Source organism: Plectrocnemia conspersa, unplaced genomic scaffold (assembly GCF_051122295.1).
Source record: "Plectrocnemia conspersa isolate PC_06_02 unplaced genomic scaffold, ASM5112229v1 ptg000011l, whole genome shotgun sequence".
In the NCBI taxonomy this organism is placed as follows: Eukaryota; Metazoa; Arthropoda; class Insecta; order Trichoptera; family Polycentropodidae; genus Plectrocnemia; species Plectrocnemia conspersa.
Genome location: NW_028277175.1, coordinates 17,195,403 through 17,213,586, shown reverse-complemented (window position 1 = coordinate 17,213,586; position 18,184 = coordinate 17,195,403). Strand labels below are relative to the sequence as shown.

Sequence of the window (18,184 nt, the reverse complement as noted above, 5' to 3'; positions counted from 1 at the left end):
TTGACATTTCAATTAGATTCGGACTGGCGTATCGCTATCCACTTTCTATATATATATATATTATTATATTTATTTTCGGACTCGAAATGGGCTTTGGCCGTTCGTTGTCTCGGCGAATATCTCAATTATTTCACTCGCAAAATTAGACATTCATTTCCATTTATCCGAGTGTCCTTTGAAAACAGTTCATCCTTTTCCGTGTTGCTGTGACGTTGACGAATGGACCTCTGCGTAGAAAAGGTTCCCGAGGAACGTTGCGATTGATGTGCTTTTTGTTGAATTGCTAACTTTTTTATATGGAAAACAAATATCCAGTCGATAAATTGGAATGTAAATCAAATGTCACAAATGCTGAAGCGTTGTGAACCGAGAGGTTCTGAGCCTTTGTAGGGGGACTTTGGGAAAGGAAAAAATATTAAATACGAATGCAGCGAACGTTAAAGTTTAGATTGATGATTGACGCGTTCCATTTATAACATTTTTTTTGTATGGTTTGAAGTGTAATTTATGTTTTTATAATATAATGGTTAATACAAAAAAATGCCCGTTGATGTCATAGATTATATAGGAATAGGAATCTTATAATAAAATTAAATATTAAAATAACTATGATGTGCATACACTATAGTAATGGATTTATTTAATTTTGCTCATATCTTTATGTAATGCAAGTAACTTATTTTATTAAAAAAATATGTAACAATTTAGATGATACTAGTATCGTCAATGGCTAACTTCAAAAAGTATTGATTACGTGGTAAAATTTGTCTAGCCTTGTAATAAAATGTTCTTTTGAAGTAAACCCATTATTACAAAAAAACAGATTATAAGGGACTATTTATACTGCGTGACCAAAAATTTTACAGATTTTCTTTAAGGATATTGCAGTTCACCAGCAAAAAATTTTGCTATCTATATGTTAATTAATTTGAATATTAAAATTTTAATTCAGTAAAATTATCCTGAAAGATCATTTTACAAATTAGGTTTAACTGCTTAGATAATTTGTTTTTGCATACGTAGTAAATAAATATTGAACATATGTACATTCACTAATATATTTATTGTTTTTTGTTACAGGTAAGCGTCACCTGAAATTTAATATTATCTATTATTTTTCATAATATCTACAAGAAGGTATGAGTACACATGTATTAATACTAATATTTAAAATGCTTTTATCATATATGTTTTCATTAACAACATTTATAAAATAGGATAGCTTTAAAAACTCTTCTTGTTTATCGTAAACAAACAACGTAAAAAATGGTTGTTTAAATATGAAAGGTATAATAAACAGAAAGCTTTAAAGTTTAAACCAAAAATATCATATAATTAAAAGTTAATCAAATTGTCAATCGGAAATGAAAGTCATTATCAGGAAAGTTTATCTTATAAAATTTAGGTAAAATATAAAACTAGCCGTTTAAATAATATATTGATAGTTATTGCTAAAATTCCTTTCTCATATGTTTTAATTACTTGATTTTTATCTATTATATATTTAAATAATTTACAAAAGTCTAAAAAAAACTAAATGTTATTGAAATTATAAGTCTATTTCATAAAACGTATACTTTTAAAAAAAAAATTATACAACTAAAAAAACATAATGCCCTTTTAAATCAATCGGAGTTTTAAACATCAATCATATGGTTGAATCTGTGTCAAAAAATCCCTTTTTGTCTCACATTCAGTGAAAATTAATAAAACTGACAATAACAAACAGATGTATATGTTGGCAATAACTAAATAAATCAATGCAGTATATTAAAATCCAGACGTATTTAAACTACTATTCAAAAAGTAGGGACAATTATAGTCAATATGTTTATACTATAGTAAGCGTATAATTTTACATATTACTAGATTTTTTTATGTCCTTATAGATATCTATTGTAAATTTATCGTACAGTCTTATCTGAGCTAACTATAATATTTTGTCATTATAATAAATAATACATAAAAAATTTTGTTTTTTCTAATCAATAAATCATAGTTAAATAATAGTAATACAATATGAAAATAGCAATTTCGCACCAGTATGCAATGAAATACATTTTTAATGTTCAATAACTCGATTTCTAGCCCTCTGAAGTGATTTATAATACATAAGAATACCGCAAATAGTTAGCGCGTTTGTTCTAAGATTACAGTTGCGTGCTAGGCGCAAAATGTACCATTTTCATCGCAGTATATAGTACGTAGTACACTAGATAATTAAGACGGATTATGATTGAATCGTCGCTGTAATGAATCATAGTTTAGATACGCTTTTCTCTTATATACCTATACGACCCATATAAGTCGCCGTGTGCTATTAGAAGAAAATTAAGGGCAATACGAAAAGCTTAAAATAATATTTCAGAATAATCTACTTATCGCTTTTGGCACGCATGCACACGCGTATATTGAAAGAGGGACTATTAACTTGCTTGAGAGTGTTATCAGCGAATGAATGGATGATAATCTCGCCGTGAGATGAATAATGTCTTTTCATGTTAAACATACGCCCTAGCCGTAAGCTGTCGGTTTTAGCGAGGGGTGAAAAAATTGGCATATACATATATACGCCGCTTTTTTATTATTATTACGATTCTCGCTCCTTTTCTGAAAACACGCGTGGGAATTCGAAAATTATCTGCGGCCTCGTTCCAAAGTCGGGTTATGATGTATGTGGAAATCGTTTGAATGTAAAAGTTATGCAAAGCATGTGTTGAGAACAATATTAGGAGAATCAAACTGCTTATAGCAGAAACAATTTAAATTAAAATATAATTTCGACCACTATATGTGAGCTAATTGGCGTTTCTAATTTGACTCTTTTATTGCATCTTTGACTTTTCCAATCACAGCTAGACACTATTTTTTTTTATAAAATATTATATTTTTACTTGGTAGTTTTAACAAAATAACAGATTACCCTATTCAGCAAATTGTTGCCAGCATATCTTTGACTTTATTAGCATACATTAGCAGGCCTGCTAAGAGTAAAAAATCAAAGCAAGAATATATTCATAAAAAAAGTAAAAACCGACCTCAAATAATAAATTTTAATTAAACTACAGTTGTTTGAGATGTATGTACTGATGTATTTTAAGTATAAGTTATTTTAGCCTTTTTTATACATACAATAAATAAAAGGAGCGGAACATTTCCTTTAAAAGCAACCACAATAAACATAATTTTTCAAAGGGATAGACTAGTTTTTTGACGCGGCTCAGTTTGTGTTAAAATTTGTTTGCAAATTATTGTGGACTTTATTGCTTTTTGAACGTTTAAAAATATTAGACATGAGAGGAAATATTCAACGAAAATAAATTAGTATTAGTAAATTTAGAATTTATGAAAATATAGAAAAAAAGTCTCAAATTTATCCCAAAAATATTTTTTTAAATATGTCATTTCAGTAAAATCATGTCAAAATACATTTTCACCAGTAGATATATATTTTTACCATTAAAAATATAAATTATCTGTCAGGTGATTCAACTTTTGTATATGCAGTATTATATATATTTACATACTTATCATTATTTATTTACATCTGATGTATAAATGTTACTGTGAATATGTATTTTTTGGTAAAGTTATATTTTCACTAGTAAAGTCCAAATACATTTTCACTAGTAGATATATTTCCTACAAGCAAAAATATAATTTTACTGATAGGCGCTAATATGCTGCTCTAAAATGTATATGAAGCTCAATTGCGAAACTTTTGCGAAACGTTCATTTGATGTTCAAACCCAAACCTAACTTAATGAAAGTTCTTTTATTAGGTCAAGTTCAAAAAACAAACTAAGCCAACTCATCTCGCAGGGGAAAATAAGCGGAAGAATAAGTACAGACAGACATCGCCTCTCTCATATTACTCCATAGTTTGTCTGCATTTCGATATTACACTATGTTTCAAAAATATGATAGCTTCTAATATAAGAGGGCTGATCAAAGTATATTCAAACCGAATTTGAGTTAATAGGAGAGCTCAAAAACATTTATTACTTCTCAGAAGCCAAAAATTCACGTCAAAAGCAATATAATCGTGTAGGTGCCGTCGCAGTGGGAACGTGACGGCACTGCGACGGCACGATTTTATTGCTTTTGACGTGGACTTTTGACTTCTGAGAAGGGATTATCGTTTTTTCGCTCTTCTATTGGACGAAATTCGGTTTAGATATGCTTTATTTGATTCTTACTCGTAATGTTGTCATAAAAGTCTTAATATAATCACTTGATAATAAGCATGATTTTATTTTTTTTGACCTGGACTTGTAATTCACTATATGGCAACACTGAGCAGCAAAGAAAATACGATTAATATATTTTAATCATTGTTTTCTCAGGGCCCTAATTATTTTCTGATATCACATCTCGAAGTGCCAATTCTTTTTTCTTTATATTTTTAATGGTACCTGAACTTCAGAAATAAACATGGATTAGTCTAAGGTTGCCATACGATAGAATCCTACCTTAATAAAAAACAATAGACATTGATTCGTTTTTAATTATTTTTTTAGCTATAGTTTATTTCAGCGGCATTACAGTGCTGAGATTTCTATAATTTTTATTGTATGCAAAAAAAAGATTTTTTGCCTTGTTCTTCAAAATTACAATAAAAGTATCGCTTTAATTTTATGGATTATTTTTTTTAATGTCACGTATTTTTAAGGCATTATTTTTTATATTTTTTTAGAACTAGCCCATTGTCATTAATTGACAAACCGTTGGAAAGTTTACTTTGTCATTTTTTTCTTTAATCATCTCATTTAAACGATATACTAATTAATTCGATATTGTTAAAAAGTGATTTGGTTTTATAAGACAAATATTTAGGTATTAGATTTAAAAAATAGTTAGTGTAACTTTGCTTGTTGTTTGAGTATTGATTGAGTAAAATAAATAATTTTGCTGTAGTTTGAGTGCTGCATACTTCGTTAAACTTAAAGCTTTAATTGACGTAAAATATATGAGAATTCTCAAATATTTAAATTGCATTTATAAATGACTAAACAATTTTTTTGACGATGGTTTTTGAAAAAGTTATTGAATCAAGTGTTTGAGTCAATTTAATAGACTCCCGACCTCAAATAAATTGTTATGCTAAATATTTGATAATGTAAGCTGTAGGGATAGTTTTACCGTAAAAATTTACCATTCTTTACCTAATGGTTTTCGGAGTATTACTTTTCTTAGTAGGAAGCTTGATTACTACGTATGTTTGATTATTTTATTTTTTAATATATTGTTTAATCAATTTGAAATGTGTCTTTGTCCACCTATTTGTGTGAATATAAAGGTCAGAAAATGTGCAATATCTAGTTTTGGGTCTGTCAATGTATTCGAAATTTTGTTGATCTGATGATTTATTTGTCTCAATTAATATTATTGTTTTTGTTCATATAATATAAATATATAGCTTATAAAATGTTTATACATATAATAATTTTCGCATATTATAGTTTTTTCTCCTTAATATCCCACCATACAAAAAGCTTATTACTTTTGATCCACCCGTGTGTTTCATTAAAATTTCAAGGTAGCACAAAACCTTTCCATTATTGAACCCGTATATACGCCCGAAGCAATAAAAATCTCCAAACACTTCAATTGGCCCGATAATGGGCCGAATTATGCTTTCAGCGCAAAATTTTACTTTGATACCGCGTCGCCATTGTTTCAGATCGGAATAAAAACACAAAAGAATCTGTTAATGTTTCAGGTTACGCCGAATAAAAAGCCTATTGTGTTGTGCTCGATACGTACTATGTATACACAAAAAGTGCCATAAACACAAGCATTCTTCGTTTCAAGAGCATTGACGTACTCCTATTACCTTTTCATTATGTTGCTCGGATAACTTTTTGGTGGGCTCGATTCGGACACGTCAAAAAGTCCTTTTACCTGTAAGGAAACTAAGAACAATGTCCTTTGTTTAGAGCCGGACATATTTCAAGGTGGGCCGAGATAAGGAGCACCTTTTAAGGAAAACGGATATGTGTCCCGAAACTATTGTCCTGGCGTTCTCATTCGCCGGGCGTATCTAATGTGACCGTTTTTTCTCGACCGCGAAGGAAAATCTCGCAAATAACCATTAAAATACGATAAGGACGTGCCTGGAAATGCTAACAACCTTGGCGTGTGTGCAAAGAAAAGGAGCAAGGGATAGAAGAGCGAGAAAAAATAATAACGAACCACATGCGAAATTTTCAAATAGCTTATATTATGTAATATGTAGAATGAAAATATTACTTTCGTTAGGCCAACAAAATTAAAATTACGAACGTTTATTTTGAAAATTTGGAAGTGTGCCAAAAGCGCTGGACAATGGTTGGCATTTGCCAAACGCGCTTCTGATATCGCTAATAATTATTATATTAAAAATCAATATTGCCGATAATAGAATGATAGGTTTATTATTATTTCGGAGTATCACAGTATCAATTGTTTTATTTATTAATATCATGTTTTATATAATACAAGGCATCGAGTGTCATTAACTATGCATTTGGGTTATATAACATACCATCCTATTTGGCGGTGAATTTTATTGGAAAATTTAAAAAAATTTAGTAAATATTATATAACACATTTTTGCTGTTTGCTACATTATTTGATTTATATTCTATTTATTTATGCACTAAACTGTTTATTCAAAAACAAAGTAATTTACTTTATGATGTTTGGTTTCTTGCTCGTTAAAATAAGTTAAATTTAAATACAAACTTGACTCTTAACATGATTAAAAAATATATAGTTTTTAGTTTTTATCTGAAATTATCTTTACAATTTACTTTAACACCTTTGAGTAACATTTTATTTACAAAATGTTTTAAAATTTATCATTCATAATTTTCATGATTTTTCTTAAGAGATTATTTTTTTAAGCAACGTAAATGATATTTAAAAAAATAGTTTTTATTTAAATTATGTATCTAAAATAATAATAACACAGTTTGTAGGAAAATAAGACCACGCGCAAATATTTTGCAGCTGGCCCCGAAATTCTTTGAGCCGATTATATGGGTCTTATTTATTGTTATATTTTAAATACATTATAAGGGCCGATTCTAAGGGTCTTATATATTGTTATATTTATATCTTATGGTCTTATTTCTATATTGTAATTACATGGGCTCATAGGCAGAAATCCGAACTTAAATGCTACCATAATGTGTTATAATGTTTTATAGAATATATCTTATTTTATTATTAACTATATTGTAAAAATTGTGGCAAAAATTTCACTATACAAGATTTTTGATATTGTATATATATTTATGTACAATATTTACAGATGAATCATTAGTTTTTTTTACAAGTTTGACAACATACACGATACACCATGTATGTTTTTGATATTCAGTATTACAGTAGAAAGAATTTTTTGTATTCAATGTCTGATTTTTTTTCACTCCACCAGCCATCCCTATCATAAAAAGGGGCCGACAGGCCATGGCGGCGCGATCATTTCTCTGTTACATAACAGAATTACTGGAAACTACTAGATACCGTTTGACTTGTCTGAGATAAATATATAGCAAATGTATTTCTTTATGTTGACACGTCGCACATATTGTACAAAAATATCGAACATCTTAAATTACATTTTAAAAATTAGGCTGAAATATAGGCCTGTGGTATTTTTTGCATAAGTAGGGTGGGTATTTTGGTCTTTTGGGACTAAAGGGGCTAATATTATTCTACTTTACCCACACAATGAGCATCATTTTATTCTCCGCTTCTTCTTTAAAGCAATATCTGTATTGTCGTTTTCGTATCTCTAAGCCAAGGATATATCGTTTTCAATAAATAAAAAAAAATATAAATATTTTAGTTACTACTGGTATTTTATATTATAATATCGGTAGTACCGAAAAGCAATTTTTGCCTCAATACCGATATTACCGGTATTGCAATTTCTAGTCACAAGGAGATGTAAAAATAGGTGGACCATAAGTTTTTACACATTTAAAATTAAAAAAATTACAGGTTATATAATAATGAATTTTTATTTCACTGTAAAAATACAATTAAGATATTCATATTTTAAAATAATGCTTAAATATCCACCGTTTCGCAGCTGGCATTTCTCAAATCTAGCACCTAGGTTTTGAAACACTATGACATAAAGCGCGTGGGATGTTGGCTATCTCTTGATGAATATGTAACTTAAGTTGGGTTTTTATGGCTGGTTTATTCAAGTACATACTTTTGAGATAACCCCATAAAAAAATAAGATGTCTTAAATTTGGACTGCGAGGAGGGGAGAGGGGGCATGGGATAGCATCTCGATGCGTTTGTTAAGAAACATTGACTTCACCACCAGTATAGTCACATTAGATATATATATATATATATATATATATATATATATATATATATATATATATATATATATATATATATATATATATATATATATATATATATGAGTGTAGTATAAATTCAGTTTAAAAATTTGACGCAAAGTTGATTTTGGTATTGCTATAGCTGCAGAATCTTCTTTTACAAACTTGTTAACTTATGCGACATTCTCTTCGCTTCTTCTGCTCCGTGGCAGCCTGGTTTTCTTCTTTTTTAGTTGTAAATCGGTCATCTTAAATTTTCTGAGCAACAAGTAAATTATATTAACACTCGGGCATTGAGCAGACTGTGTAATCAGTTTGAGCGCGAAACAAGTGCTTAACAATCACATAAGAATCGTTGTTTTTGTAAAACTGTTTTACGCAGAACACGTATTCTTTCCCCCCGCTAAACGATTCATTGTGGTTAAATTTCCAAGGACCAAACTACCGCGTGCTGTTGCTCCTTTTTTGCGCGGTTCCCTCTTAAAAGTGAATTAAAAAGGGAAAAACACTTGTGGCATATCCTGTGTAATATATTTTAACACACAAAATCTATGTTATCATAATATTATTTTATAATTTATTGTTGAGATTTAATACAGGCTTAATTAATTATTATTTAGTGCTCAATACTTAGTTTTTTATAGATTAAATATATGAACGATAAGCGGAAGTGATATCATTAAATTTAATTAAACAAAAATAACAATCCTGAACCAAGCGTATTATTTTACCTATTTATTATATTTGTGGAAAAATAGTAAAAAAGTACAATTAAAGTATATATTTGTTTAATATTTATTTCTAATTAGTGAAACTCGTGACCTATTTTATTTACTGTATTTATATTATCCTATATGTTTTTATAGGGATAAAAGATAGATCGTACACCATATAATAGAAGTTAGACCTTTGTCCATAGCCGCGTTGGATCTCGATTTCAGCATCTATTTAGATTTCCGATTGAACTGGAAAAAGCAAACCGATGTCACCACTCAAAGGGTTCTCGACAATATCAGTAAGCCCTGATCTTTGAACGTGTTACGTGAAGCACGTGCATATATTAGGTTAACTTACCCACTATAAGCTATAGCTATATTAGCTATAAAATAATACAACTCCAGTTTTTATAAAAAAATTACTTTGCATTCAAAATTTCATATGTAGTTTATTGCTTTTGCTAAAACTAGCTCCAATGTATATAGCTAACTATCATTTTATTCGTCGTGGATCATTGTAGTAGTTCAAACTATAGAAAAGAACCAGATAGTTATAAAATATTTTACTATTACTTCATTTCAATGAATTACAGTCAACCACACATGTTTCGACCTTGCTCTAAAATTGGTAAATATAGAATTCGGCAACATACACTTCGACCTTCGATATATAATTAAAATATACCAAGCCTACCGCTATCAATCTCAAACTTTAAGTTAATAAAGTTATATCAACGATCGAAACAAGATTGCCTCCTTAATGTCCCAGATTGTCCCACCCCTTTTTCTCATATATTTTTCGCGATTATCGCCCGGCTTCTGGAGAAAAATCGCAATCGATCACGCGCTTCGGGGTTAGAAGTCAGGCGAAAAAAAAATTAAAGCCACCCCCACCAAAAGTGGTAAACGATCGCCCGGGCAAAAAGGTATCGGATACGTTTCCCGCTTGACTTGCCCAGCAAACAGAACAATAAAAAAGGAGCCCTTTCCACCGCCCGTGCAACTCGGCAAGGGAAGATTAATGATGGCCGGCGCTGAGGAACCGGTTAATTTAGTTCCACTTGTCTCGGTTATTTAAGGTATTCGGCCGCAGAGCCGGCCCTGGAAAACCTTTTTTTGTTGGTCCATTAATTTCGACAAATTAAACAGCCAGAGGTCATAGAACAAGGATCGGGATCGTTGAAGTGCGATTTGTGCAAATTGAAAACGGACTCGGTTCCAATTAATATGAGCTAGCAAAAGGGGACTAGTATTTTAGAGGTTATCGTTGCTTGAATTGGAATATGACACTTCAAGTTTTTCTATTTTAATTTAAATGTTTTTTATTATTAAAATTAGGCAAAATAACAGACATACACTGAGTGGACAATGTAAATTTTTACAAAATAATACTGAGCAATTTATTTCACTAACATAAATTTATTTATTGATTTAATGCGATTTGTCTTTTAGTTACTTATATTTAAATAATAAAATAGGAGTTATTTTAAGATTAAAAAAAAAATAAAATAACTAATCAATCTTGAATTGTAAAAAGTTTTTATTTTAAGCCTTAAATTATTATATAACCTAGAACGATTTGTTTTATATTTTTATTTTTTATTAAATTTAGCTAATAACATGAAAATAGTTATAAACTAGTAACATGTATATTATATGTGGTTAGTATGTTTGTAAATTTTTTTATATAATTGAAGAAGACGTATTTAAAAAATAAATAAATGTTAAACTGAATTGACTCGTGGGGGAGAAGCTCACTAACCATTTCTCGTAATCAATAATCAAATCTTATTGCAAAATCCATTTGTTGTGCACGTTTTAATCTTTTTCATCCATTTCTTGTACACGTTTCAATCAACGAGGTATGTTATCATTAATTTAAACAATTTTAAATCATCTGCGTACAGAAGAAAACTTGAATTTGCAACTACCGTATTCATGTCGTTAATAAATACCGATATGTTTCTCTAATGTGTAATTCTGAATTAGACATGTCCTTTTATTGACATTTGTAGCCAGAGTGAGGAATATTTGCTTGTCTATGATAACCATATTACATCAAGCTGTTTTGGAACACGAGTCCCGTTAGAAGCTGCTTATGTAATAAGGATAATATATTCGCTAGAGATTGAAGTTCAGGACTGCGAAAAATGAAGTAATCTTATATATATATATATGATTATAGCTTTGATCGAAGACTAGGCGCTGCTAGTACGATTTAAGTTTAATTTTTTATTTATAAAAAAAAAACATCGATACTCTTTTGAAAATTTAATACGTTTTCTGTCTAAAAATCAAAATGTTAAACTAAAGTTCTATTACAAGTCATAATTTGCTTAATTATGATTGTTTCTTAGTTTTCATACAATTTTGTAAAAAAAACCTTTTGATATGATTTCGTTCATTGTTGTTTGTATAAAAGCGTAAAAATTCTCCGAAATATATTTTGTATTAATTTTACACGATCATGAATAATTCTCAAGACAATGGTTTCTGAAAGCCAAGTCATATTTTAAATATACACTTCTTGAGACGTCTATCGTTGAGAATAAGTTTATCAACTTATTAGACGTCTTCTGGAAACGTTTCTTTGTTTAAACGTCTAGTGTGCCAGTTCTCTTCAATTCACGTTAAATTGGTTTGACTAACGTTTAAATACGTAATTCAAAAGAAAAGATTTGCCGTAAATATTTTCTCTCATTTTTTATGTAATATTTTTACTTTTTATCTTACAAGTATTGTATAATACATAAACACTAATATCACAAACATATATAATTTTCTTTATAAACTGCTATTAAGATGTAAATACATATAATTTGGTCAAATTAGATTCGAATACGATATGTATTTTATGTGATTTTACTATTATTTACGGTATACATGCGTGTATCGCTGTATTTTAGATTATCTTCCATAAGAGATTTGTATAACAAATGGTTTACTCGTGCGTTTGTGTAACAAATGGTTTATTCGTGTTTTTGAAATAAATTCTAGTTTCTTTATAGTTTTTTTAAATGAAATGTATATTATTAATAATAAGGCGACCATAATTGCTTCATCTTATCACAGATGTACGTCATATAATTGCTTTGTTTACATTCAAGCTCGAAATAAAAAGCTGTAATGATGTTGATAATTTGCCTTAGAAGAAAAATAATTAAGTAAATGAGAAAAAAAAACAAATAAATTGTACAGTTGAGCGATAAGCGGCGTTTAATGTTAATCGTGCTTTTGTGGCTGTAATAATTTTTAATTACTTAAGTACAATATATATAAAAGATATACCCAATATTTTACAACACAGAATCTAAGTTCGATAATATATTACACGCGTCTTTAATCAATCTTAGTACATTAGTTAATATCATTGATACTTTGAATTTATTTATTAAAAGGTATTTAAATATACGGTCTCCGAGCTATGGTATTTTTTATTTGATCTAAAATGTGTTCAAAGCTCGTTAGCATGATGTTCTATTTATATTTTTTATTATATAATATCCTTATATAAATAAAGATGGTACAATAGTCGGGTTCTCTATAGGTTTCTTTAAGAAGCAGTACTCCATATTGTGTTTTATAATATAGCACAAATAATATAAAATAAAATGTTAGTGTATAATTTACAGGAAAATTATTAAAAAACTTTATATTCACAATTTAAGTAAATGAAAAATGATAAAAATAAAAACAATGAATTAATTGCAAATTTAAGTACATTTAGCTTAAAATCTGAAACCATTGATTTGTGGTATTTAGCTCTAAAGCAATATGTGCTTTGGAATTCTGTGCTTATATTTAAATTTAAGGTTGTTTTTATCGTAGTCTCAAAAAAATGAGATTATTGGGTTAGTGTAGTTACGAAAAATATTTTTATAGTATTTTTTGGTATGAAATTTATTTTTGATAGTTAAAGGATATTATGTTTTTTAGGAATAATATAAAAACGTGTATTATTTATTGTTTTTATAGATTTAGTTTTGAAGATTTGCAATTTAGAAAAAATAGTATTAGACAGGCATATGTTTAGATAGGTCTGATTATTTTTTTGTATAATATATTAAAAAAATATTTTTAAGGTTTAGTCTAAAGGTTTATGTTTGCTAAATTTATGCTTTAAATACAATTATTTAATATTAATAATTAATTTTCAACGATATATTTTCATCACAATTTACTGTTCTTTTCCCTGACAAAGTTTGTCTACGTATCATAAATATATTTGATCTTGTAGCACGCATAATGTTTTATTCCACTACATATAATTGCATCTTCTTAATCATATACTTAATATATAAATGTTGTCTTATTTAAACCAAAATTAATAGTAGACATAATAATTAAAATCAATAAACTATGATTATTTATATAATAAGGAAATAAATAAACTAATATAATAAAACTCATTTGTTTCTTAATTTAAGTTTTTGTTTGCAATTATAAATTATTATCGTTAAAGTGAATAAAAAACCGTTAGAATGTATTTTTTTTATACTCAAATATAACTACAAGAATGAAATTATTTTCAATAGACTTTATTAGTGTATTAGCTTATAATCATTATGAAAAAGGGAAGAAATAGTAAAAATACTTGATCTATGACTGTTATTTTTTTTCTAGCATATGTAAATATTCATTAAGGTTGATTTTGGCACAATGTGCAAAAAATGATTAATTTTGAATAGATTTACAATCTATAAAATATGATTTATTAAAACGAAAAATATCATTTGCTATAATGATACTAACGATAAAAAAACTATGCTTAGCAAAAAATATTGACAAAATCGATTCTATAAATTACTTTATTAAAATTTTATTGTTGACACACAATTTCTAAAATTAATATTGTGTAAAAAAATAATTAGAAATATTTTATATCGATTATTATACTGTACAAAAATTATTAGAATAAAGTATAATAAGTTTTACAATATTTCAATATATAGAATATTTTATAATTTACAGAATACATATTAAATATGTATTTTTTGTAAACGATTAACTTTCAAAAAAGTTTTAAAGAAACAAAAATTTTTAATTTATAAATATGTTATTTGTAAAAAAAGTAAAAATTATGTCTTTCATGTTATTTCAAACATGTTGTATATTTATTAGTTTTTCATGTGTTGAATTCATATATTGAAAGCAAGAGCATACATACATATAAAACGATAAATATTGTAGATAAATATGTATGTAAAAAGCACATAAAATAAAAGCGAAGAGACACCTATGTATGTATACTTGATTTACACCCAGCGAATTGAATTATAACCCCGCGGAAAGGTTTTTCATCTTCTTGAGAGTGTGGGGTAGAAAAAAGTACATAACTCAGCGAATGTCGCAAATTGATTTACGTAGCTCGTCATCAGAGCCAATTTGAGCAGTCGTTAATGAACGAACTGACGTCGAAGGCTTCTTCTGCCGGAAAAACAAAATGGCATCCGGTGGCTGAAGCGTCAAATAAGATCACGCTCAGCTAACCTAATGAATTATGGAGGCTTCTGCCTACTTTACTTTTTTTCCGCGGGCCGCAATTTAATTTTCTGCGCAGCGGAGCTGTGTCCCGGAAAACGGGCCGCGTTTTGTAAATAGTTCACTGTATACGAAATTAGATAGTTTGCTCAGCGGTTATGGCACGCTAGAGGCTTATTTTTTGCTTTATTGGCTTTTCGGAAACCAGGCGAAGGGATCTTTTGTCTCTTGTAGTAATTTCGTAGCGATTGTGACATATTGGGCTTGTAAAAGAAAAGGCGTACGGAAATTTTGTCTTGATGTGACTCGTAATTTTTCGCTAACAAAATGCCAACCAAGCTATATTTTATATGATATAAATATAATATATATTTTGTTATTCAGTTCACGTTTTAGTTTATTTATTAATAAATATACACTTGGTTGATAAATTCATTGGGAAATCATATTAAATATCTATTGTAAAATTTACATGCATATTCATCTTGACATTAGTATATTGCCAATCTCGTATATGCCAAATATTATAATACAACGTTTGTGGAAGTGATGCCAACAAGGGATTTTTTTACAAGAAAAAACACATATTGTCTAGCTTTTTATTAAATATCATTTAAATAAAATTTAAAGCAGCTTTGACTATGCCACGAAGTGCATAAAAAATTAAACAAAATTAATCATATTTTTTTCTTTACTTTAGACATGTCAAATCTAAAGTTAAATGAATAAAAACAAATATACAATTAAAGACTAAATGTAAAACATCATATGTTTCTATAAAAGTTTATAGTGTCCAAAGTCTTGTCCAATTCTCATCTAACAAATCTTCTCGATTTCTTTTTTTTAGTGTTGGTGTCTATGACTGAATGAAATCTGAAGGATATTTTGAAGGATCAAAAAGAGGCAATGGTGGTTCGATCAGTTTGTTGAGCAAAAATACCGAAACTGTATTGGTCTTGAACGAAGCTTTCTTTGGGTAATAATTAGATTCATTTGCGAAAACTCGCGTTCACTTTCACTTGAAAAAACGGAAATAGAATTTAGAGCATATATCGAACGCAATATTTTTTTTGGTGTCTTTTCGAGAATATATTCGCGAAATCCACGAATCATTTAATTTACGTTTATGGATATCTGATGCTTCTAAATTCCATTTCTTCAAATGGCAACTGAACATCGATATCTTCAGGACAATATTTTTAGTCAAGTCTGTTTAGGTACGCGAGTTTTTATCTAGCATTTTATCTATCAAAAAAGCATTGTAAGGATCACAAGGACGCTCAAAACCTTCAAATTATTCCATACAGTCGAATCTGAACGAAACCTAGATCGGGTTCTTAAAAATCATTTAATTTTTAGTACCTCAACGCCTAGTAATTCTGCACATAAATGCAACTCATTGCAAAGTTTATCAATAAATGATTTAAATCTATTGATTCTTGGAATTTTTTTTATAGCATCACTTACTGATAAGTCTAATCTGTGAATAGTACAATGGCAAATTATTAAGGAAGGAAATTTCTCTGTCAGGAATTTTTTCATTTCACTTTTACATCCTAACATCATAGCAGCTACTGAAATATTATTTTAAATAAGCTTCATCTTTCCATAAAAATCAAGTCATTGGAGTACGGATTAAAATATTTCTTTTCTTGTTAAGTTTTCAAGTTCGATTCAGTTGTAAAATAAATTAGTTGGTGAATTAATAGAACATACATAATGAGGGTGTTTTTTGCTTATGCTGATTGATTCATAAATCATCAATGAAATATTTTTTTTTGGTAAAACAATTCATTTAAATACACTTTTTCTCATATCATAACTTATATGATTCACAATATTAATATTAAGTTGAATGAAGATTACTAGCCTTTTTAATTCTATTAGTTTCTTGCAGATAAATTACATTTTTAAGTGCTTGATTTTCCTTTCCTATTTTATATGCAATTTCAATTTTTTTTACTGTTATTACTTTTTCGCGATTTAAAAAAATGTTTTAAATCTTCATTTTACGGTTTTAGGAATAGTTTTTAACACTGCTTTGTGTGCAGCAGGTTCTCTGTGATCGATTTGTTTTTAAAGTGAGTTAAATTGCAGCTTATTTTATTTCCCAGAATATGTGATTTCATTTTTGGCTTATTCTTTGGAAATTTTCATTCAAAAGTTCCAACATATCTGTAAGGTGTGCAGTTAAGTTTCATTTTGTGTATGTTCAACCATTTATTTTTTGAGCCAAAATCGTTTTTTTTTATCTAATGACCAGCCGACCAATCATTTTGAGTTCGGCCTTGTTCCTTAAGATCAGCTTAAGATGATTCAGAATCATCAACTTGTATCAATATTTTCTGTCATCGTTTCTGATATTATTTTAGATTTTTTTAGTGGAACCGGCGGTTGAGAAGTAACCGGAATTTTCAAATTTGGGGTTATACTTAAAAATAAGGAAAATGAAAATAATGACGTAATAATTACATTAAAATAAAAAAATAAAATATTCCGCAGATTGTCAATTGTTACGCACGTTTATTCCGTAGCAATTGCTTTTGAAACAGTAGAAATACCACCGTTCCACTGCGTTACATGACAAAAAAAGCTCTGGGTTTAACTATCCAGACTTATACGCCATTTAAAACCAGATAATTTGGAAAAGAGCCAAGAAAAACTTGTGTTTAATATATGACACGTTGAAGTTCCGGCCGATTTATTTTTGAATAATTTTGAGAACACCTTATCATGATTGATAATTTAATGTTAATAATTAGGCTATAATATATTATTCAATCTATTTTATATTTTATAATGGTTTTCTGTCCAACTTGAAACGACCTGTATTTAAAGCGAAAATATATAAATATTTGTAAGGTAAATATAATTTTATAATTATATTAAACCACATATATTTATCTAAACTTCTAAATTTTTCTTGGATGAGCAAACAAGCTAGTTTATCATTGTTTGTTATACATAAGCACATACATATTTATAGAGTTAAAATAACAATTGCGTTCTCTGGACTTCCTGTTCGATACGGCTTCCTTCTTTGATTCTTTTCCTTTGAACTTTCTCTTTGAATTTATATTTGTCGATTTGTACTTCTTTAACTTCCGTATCTATACGTTTCTTATTGTAGTTAAGGTTTATTTTTATTTGATTTTTATTTCATAAACTTTAATATAAAATAATACAAATTTAATTATTTAGCCCATAATATATATAACAACATTTTAAAAGCACTTAGTGATGTTTTGTTTTTTTTTAATGAAATAACTAATAGGTTAATTTAATAATCTGAATCTTACCGAGCTTTAAGGAAGTTGTGTGAGCTAATAGGATCTTTATATTCTGAGAAGTAAAACGAAATAACAACAATGAAACCAATATCAAGTAACTCGCCGGACACGCGAGAAGATTGCTTTCCCGCAACCCGTTAATAAATAATTTAACCTGACGGAAAGTCGAGAAAAGAAAACTTTCTAGTTCTGCAGTTTTAAATATTAAGAAGGCCGCGTGTGTGTACTACCTACGCGTTACATTCTACGAAACCGGATGTTGGACCCGCTATTTGCACATCCGCAATGTTTCGCGCTTTGTGACGCGTGAAACGGGAAACGGCCCGCGATGGCTCCGCTTCCGGTT

The 18,184-nt window shown here is 28.6% G+C and overlaps 1 protein-coding gene across 1 annotated transcript in view; it reads left to right on the top strand.

The window, feature by feature from the left end:
* Window positions 1-18,184, top strand: part of Dscam4 (Down syndrome cell adhesion molecule 4) — a 234,479-nt gene that overhangs the window by 81,646 nt on the left and 134,649 nt on the right. The gene's annotated exons all lie outside the window — the stretch shown is intronic.